Source organism: Lepidochelys kempii, chromosome 11, assembly GCF_965140285.1.
Source record: "Lepidochelys kempii isolate rLepKem1 chromosome 11, rLepKem1.hap1, whole genome shotgun sequence".
NCBI classification, from domain to species: domain Eukaryota; kingdom Metazoa; phylum Chordata; order Testudines; family Cheloniidae; genus Lepidochelys; species Lepidochelys kempii.
The window spans coordinates 59,373,817-59,381,280 of NC_136390.1; positions in this window are offsets into that span (position 1 = coordinate 59,373,817).

A 7,464-nucleotide genomic window follows, 5' to 3' on the forward strand; every position below is an offset into this window, starting at 1 on the left:
AGCAACTACACAACAAAAACACTAACCCGGGAACCTACCCTTGCAACAAAGCCTGTTGCCAATTGTGTCCACATATCTATTCAGGGGACACCATCATAGGGCCTAATCACATCAGCCGCACTATCAGAGGCTCGTTCACCTGCACATCTGCCAATGTGATATATGCCATCATGTGCCAGCAATGCCCCTCTGCCATGTACATTGGCCAAACTGGACAGTCTCTACGTAAAAGAATAAATGGACACAAATCAGATGTCAAGAATTATAACATTCAAAAACCAGTCGGAGAACTCTTCAATCTCTTTGGTCACTCGATTTCAGACCTAAAAGTTGCAATATTACAACAAAAAACTCCAAAAACAGACTCCAGTGAGAGACTGCTGAATTGGAATTAATTTGCAAATGGGACACCATTAACTTAGGCTTGAATAAAGACTAGGAGTGGATGTGTCATTACACAAAGTAAAACTATTTCCTCATGTTTATTTTTCCCCCTACTGTTCCTCACATGTTCTTGTCAAGTGCTGGAAATGGCCCATCTTGATTATCACTACGAAAGGTTTTTTTTTCTCCCCCTGCTCTCCTGCTGGTAATAGCTCACCTTAAGTGATCACTCTCGTTACAGTGTATATGGTAACACCCATTGTTTCATGCTCTCTGTGTATATAAAATCTTCCTACTGTATTTTCCACTGCATGCATCCAATGAGGTGGGTTTTAGCCCACGAAAGCTTATGCTCAAATAAATGTGTTCGTCTCTAAAGTGCCACAAGTACTCCTGTTCTTTTTGCGGATACAGACTAACACGGCTGCTACTCTGAATCCTGAACTAGTTGAATAAACTGAAATGAAGAAAATATTCTCTCTGCACTTATAGAAGATTCAAATTTGTTTAGCACTTAAAAAAAAATCTATTTGTATCCACCCAGACAGTGACCAAGAAACAGGATGATGATGATATAACAGTTTGCACTTCTCTAGCTTCTTACATGTGAAGAGTTCAATGTGCTTTACAAGCATTAATTAATTCAGCTTCACAGCCCCAGGATCCACAGGTTTGTGACCAAATGTAAAAGTTGAGGCACTCATTTTTGATTTTCCCTGACTCCCTCCAATCTCTGTGTAGTATAGTTTGTAGACTGGAATAGGCATTTGTCTTTTCTAGAGCCAGATCTCTCAGTGACTCTTGCATGTCTCTCTGGCTCTGCAAGTACAGGCAACCCCTTATGGGCAGCAGGGAGACATCCACTTTGAGTCCTGGATCACAATAAATAAGTACTTGCTTTTACCTAGCCTTTGCCTCTGTTGTGTGTGTTTTCCCCTGCTTTCCTTGCTTGAGGTGACTGCAGTGGGTCGCAGAGGAAGGGTCCAGAGTTGTCCTTTCCAATGTTTGGTTCTTTGGTCATTGAAGACAATGGTGCACTGCACTGTGTGTGTGTGTGTGTATATATATCTGTCTTCATCAAATCTCCTCCCCTTCCAGTGATGACTCCTGTCATGTTCTCCCCTTTATGTCGTTAAAGAGTTAATTCTAACATTCCTGTAAGATAGCATAGTGTTATCCCTATTTGAAGATGGGGAAACTGAAGCACAGAGAGGTTAAGTGTTCTGGGGTGTTAAGGTGGTGGTAAATGTTACGGGGTTAAGTGGATAAGTTATAAAATCAGCTTCTGTGGATAATGTCTTGCTTATCTCTAGTACTGAGAAATGTGTGCTCTTGTATCAGAGTAGGATCAGCTTTCAATCACCCTTCTATGGCTAAAAGAAAAGGAGGACTTGTGGCACCTTAGAGACTAACCAATTTATTTGAGCATGAGCTTTCGTGAGCTACAGCTCACTTCATCGGATGCATACCGTGGAAACTGCAGCAGACTTTATATATACACAGAGATCATGAAACCATACCTCCTCCCACCCCACTGTCCTGCTGGTAATAGCTTATCTAAAGTGATCATCAAGTTGGGCTATTTCCAGCACAAATCCAGGTTTTCTCACCCTCCACCCCCCCCCACACAAACTCACTCTCCTGCTGGTAATAGCCCATCCAAAGTGACAACTCTCTTCACAATGTGCATGATAATCAAGGTGGGCCATTTCCTGCACAAATCCAGGTTCTCTCACCCCCCTCCAGAAACCACACACACAAACTCACTCTCCTGCTGGTAATAGCTCATCCAAAGTGACCACTCTCCCTACAATGTGCATGGTAATCAAGGTGGGCCATGTCCAGCACAAATCCAGGCTTTCTCACCTCCCCCCACCCTTTTTCCCGGGGACACACACACACACACACAAACTCACTCTCCTGCTGGCAATAGCTCATCCAAACTGACCACTCTCCAAGTTTAAATCCAAGTTTAACCAGAACGTCTGGGGAGGTGGGGGGGGGTAGGAAAAAACAAGGGGAAATAGGCTACCTTGCATAATGACTTAGCCACTCCCAGTCTCTATTTAAGTCTAAATTAACAGTATCCAATTTGCAAATGAATTCTAATTCAGCAGTTTCTCGCTGGAGTCTGGATTTGAAGTTTTTTTGTTTTAAGATAGCGACCTTCATGTCTGTGATCGCGTGACCAGAGAGATTGAAGGGTTCTCCGACTGGTTTATGAATGTTATAATTCTTGACATCTGATTTGTGTCCATTTATTCTTTTACGTAGAGACTGTCCAGTTTGACCAATGTAAATGGCAGAGGGGCATTGCTGGCACATGATGGCATATATCACATTGGTGGATGTGCAGGTGAACGAGCCTCTGATAGTGTGGCTGATGTTATTAGGCCCTGTGATGGTGTCCCCTGAATAGATATGTGGGCACAGTTGGCAACGGGCTTTGTTGCAAGGATAAGTTCCTGGGTTAGTGGTTCTGTTGTGTGGGATGTGGTTGTTGTTGAGTATTTGCTTCAGGTTGCGGGGCTGTCTGTAGGCAAGGACTGGCCTGTCTCCCAAGATTTGTGAGAGTGTTGGGTCATCCTTTAGGATAGGTTGTAGATCCTTAATAATGCGTTGGAGGGGTTTTAGTTGGGGGCTGAAGGTGACGGCTAGTGGCGTTCTGTTATTTTCTTTGTTAGGCCTGTCCTGTAGTAGGTGACTTCTGGGAACTTTTCTGGCTCTATCAATCTGTTTCTTCACTTCCGCAAGTGGGTATTGTAGTTGTAAGAAAGCTTGACAGAGATCTTGTAGGTGTTTGTCTCTGTCTGAGGGGTTGGAGCAAATGCGGTTGTATCGCAGAGCTTGGCTGTAGACGATGGATCGTGTGGTGTGGTCAGGGTGAAAGCTGGAGGCATGTAGGTAGGAATAGCGGTCAGTAGGTTTCCGGTATAGGGTGGTGTTTATGTGACCATTGTTTATTAGCACTGTAGTGTCCAGGAAGTGGATCTCTTGTGTGGACTGGACCAGGCTGAGGCTGATGGTGGGATGGAAGTTGTTGAAATCATGGTGGAATTCCTCAAGGGCTTCTTTTCCATGGGTCCAGATGATGAAGATGTCATCAATATAGCGCAAGTAGAGTAGGGGCTTTAGGGGACGAGAGCTGAGGAAGCGTTGTTCTAAATCAGCCATAAAAATGTTGGCATACTGTGGGGCCATGCGGGTACCCCCATTTTTATGGCTGATTTAGAACAACGATCAATCAATCAGAACTATGCGGTACACACATTCAAATTAACATGAAGTTGGCTAAGCCTGTTGAAAAGAAATACTGCGTAGTTGGATTCTTTTTATTTATCTTTAAGGCTTTAGGGTTCACACTGGGAGGGGTGACACACACACCCCTACCTCCCCCCCCACACACACACATAGGGGGAGAGGTGACACACCCCACTCCTGTACACCTCTCTCACACAGGGCGGGTGACTGATTGAACTGACCCTCCCTGCCCAGCACTCTCCACCCTCCATGCCTGGCTGGGCCCCTAGGACAGCCTCTTCTGGTACCTGGTGCTGCATCTTCCCGAGGGGGGTGGAGGTGGCATGCTGGGTCACGTGCCCCCGCCCCTTCCCGATTTCTGCCAGGATTCACACAAGAACATGGCCAGCTACAGCCTTTCAGCACTGTGCAGTAGGGAAGGGACGGGAGCTGCTTCCAGCCCTGGGGGAGGAGCAGCGGGGCTGGGGTTTACAGGGACAAAGCCGGGAGAAGACTGCAAGGGGGGAGCATGTAAAGGGCTGATGGGTGGGCAGCAGAGGTGACATGTAACCGGCTGGCACCTGCCCGCACTCACCAGTCATTGCAGCTGACAGCAGCCTGGCCAGAGCCAGCACGCAGTGGGGACTGTGCTGATGGACCAGCAGGAGGAGCAGCCAGCCCCGTGTGCTGCAGCTTTGCTCCACCACCAGGCTTGCACACTCACCCCCATCATCAGTCACTGGACCCTCTGCTCACAACCACTGGTGGGCGGGCAGCTGGCGAGTAGGGATCCGCCAGCAGCAGGACCCACCAGTACTGATGGGGAGTTGGGGGAAGAGACAGAAAATACGGGACAATTTGCCTGTTTTTAAGAAAAAGTTGGGACACCTGCAGGAGGGCTTAAATATGGGACTGTCCCTTTAAAAATGGGACATCTGGTCACCCTAGCTATGTTACAGAAAGGAGCGGTATGTCTTAGAGTAATGGGCTATGGAAGGGGCTATGATTATGCCATAGTTATAAGCAACTAGTGACCTGTTGGACTCTAACATTTGATTATTTATTAAAACATTTATCAATCATTGACTAATCCTTTATAAATAGTTTATAAATGGAACCTTAATATAATGTGTGACTAAGAGAATAGTGTCATGATGCTTTTAAATTAAACATTCTTTTCTATTCCTAAAGATAAGGTTAAATTGTGAAGTTTCTGCAGGTTCGCCTTTTCTCTCCTATACTTCGAGTTCCTATGCAAATTCTTCAGACTGGACTACAACAGCTGCACATGACACTTACCTGATACTTACTCAGCATATTCTTTCAGCTGCAGTTGTCTGTAATGTGGATGCTGCTGGAAAGCGGGAAATGCTGCGATTAAGTGAGGAAGGAACCGTTAGTTGTTCTGTAATAAAAGCAACGGAACAGCAGTGAGATTTATCTTGAATTTTATTTGCTACTTCTGAGACCATGGTTTTAGGTGATTTACTCCTCAATGTATGTGAACTGGTCTTGAAAGTTCTACAGTTTGCCTGCTGCCCAAACCAAAAAGAATATAATCCCTTGGTATTACTAGATATGGCAAGTATCAGACTTCAGGTTTGTCTGTGTAACTCCTAAGACTGTGGTCAAGATTCTCAGGATAGCTAGTGATTTTGGTGCCTCAATTTTTGGGGGTCCAATTCAAGAAACCTTAAAGAGATTTGAGTCACCTTCCAAAAATCAGACCCCTTTAAAAGTGCCTCAAACTGAGCACGCCAATCATTAGTCATGTTTGAAAATCTTAGCCTCTCAGATATTAAACTATAGTTTAAAAAAACAAAAACAAAAAAAAATAACTCGACCTTCTGGGCCAAACTCAGCCCTGCTGTTAGCAGCAGGCCAGCAGCAACTCCATTGGACTCCGTGCCGAAAACTTAATTGGCATTAATGCGTGTGTGTGTACCTGCTAATACCAGGGTTCAATCTGGGCCTCTATATTTTGAGTTAATTGAATTAGGGGTCTAAAAATGTGGAAACAGGAAAACAGAAGTTTCGATGCAGATATTTGAAATGTTATTGGTTCATACCACTGCATGTGTGGCTTTGTATTTTTCTAAGGGAGAGGCATAGTGGAGCTGAGGGGCAATTCTTTGCTATTTGCTGGTAGGCCTGGTCATTTCTGGTACTCTTTCTAAAATTGAGTGCTTTGCTCACCTCACAGCAGAGATTCACCAAAATCTGGCTATGTTCATGCAACCAGGAGCATGCTTGGAAAAGGACTTATTCTGGTTAGTGGCCATGACAAAGGCAGAAGAATGTTCACTGTGTTTGCAGCTTAGCGATTAGAATAAAATGGAAGGATTAATAAACACTGAACTGTACTTGAACAGAATTGCCTCTGTTATCTGGGAGTCAACTGGTGACTCAAGGGCTAGAGAGGATGAAGAAAACCCACCGAAGGGGTTGTGGGAAAGCACTGGCAGACTCCCAGGGCCTGAGTCCACACAGTGAAACAATAGGGCTTGAACCCTGGTTCCTGTTTTGGAATTAGGCTCAGACCCTCCACCCCCGTGCGGTCCTAAAACCTTGGGTCTGAGCCGCAATCCAAGACATTTGTGTGTAGCCAGAAGGGAGGGTAGCATCTGAGCCTGAGTCTCAGCCTGGGCTTGCATTGCAGTGTAGACATACTCTCAGATATTATGATGATAGGCAGCAGTGTAGATAGATAGATACATGTTACCAATAATCATACTGAACAGAAAAGTTTTTGTGTGTGTCCTAAATACTTTTGAGTAGAAAATTCTGCTTCATTGCTTTGTTTGGGAAGTCCCTACATTTCATTCATGGGCTTCCCCCTGATCTTTTTCTCTTGCAGTAAAGCAACTACTCACCATGACACCACTTTGGGAATTTCCCCACCCAATATGCTATTTTAAGTTCCACAGATTTTCTGTAGGTAGAAAGCTTTTTCCAGGCAGCACCTTTATCCCCATCTTGACCTGAATCTTCCTTTACTTACACTGGTTTTACATCAGTGGATTTGCACTTGATTTACACAGCAGTATGTGATTACAGAATTAATGCAAAAGCTGCTCTTCCCTTGGGACTTGTGTTCACTAGAAAATTAGGAGTTAACAAAATGTTAAATGTGACTTTGCAATCAGTCAGACTAGCCCAAGCCTAAAACCCAGATTTGAAGATATCCCACACCTGATATGCCTAAAGTGACTTTGTCTATGTTTTTCACCTGATATAATAGGATCTTCTTTTGGGACACCTGGGATGTCCTAGCTTTTTTTTTATTATTACATCTATAAAAAAACATTTGTCTTTGATCATGTAAAATGCTTGTTTGAGATATAATGCTATTCTGAGTAGAATTTTCTCTGTATTTACAAGGAACAAACAGTCCAGTGGAATGAGTGTTCACTGTGATGAACAGTTTTTTGAAGGCAGAAAAATGCCAAATAAGTGTGGATGCTATCAAAGATGTTCATTAGCTCAGAAGGAATGTTAACAACACTCAGTGAGTGTTTCTTGATAGAAATAGAGGGCTGGAAGGGACCTTGAGAAGTCAAGTCCAGCCCCGGCATTGAGGCAGGACCATGTAAACCTTAGTGGCTCTCAACCTTTCCAGATACTGTACCCCTTTCAGGAGTCTGATTTGTCTTGTGTGCCCCCAGGTTTCACCTCACTTAAAAACTACTTAAAAATATAAAGAGTCACAGCACACTAGTACTGAAACATTGCTTACTTTCTAATTTAATTAGAAGTATATAATTATAAAATAAATCAACTGGAATATACATATTGTACTTACATTTCAGTATATAGAGCAGTATAAACAAGTCATTGTAT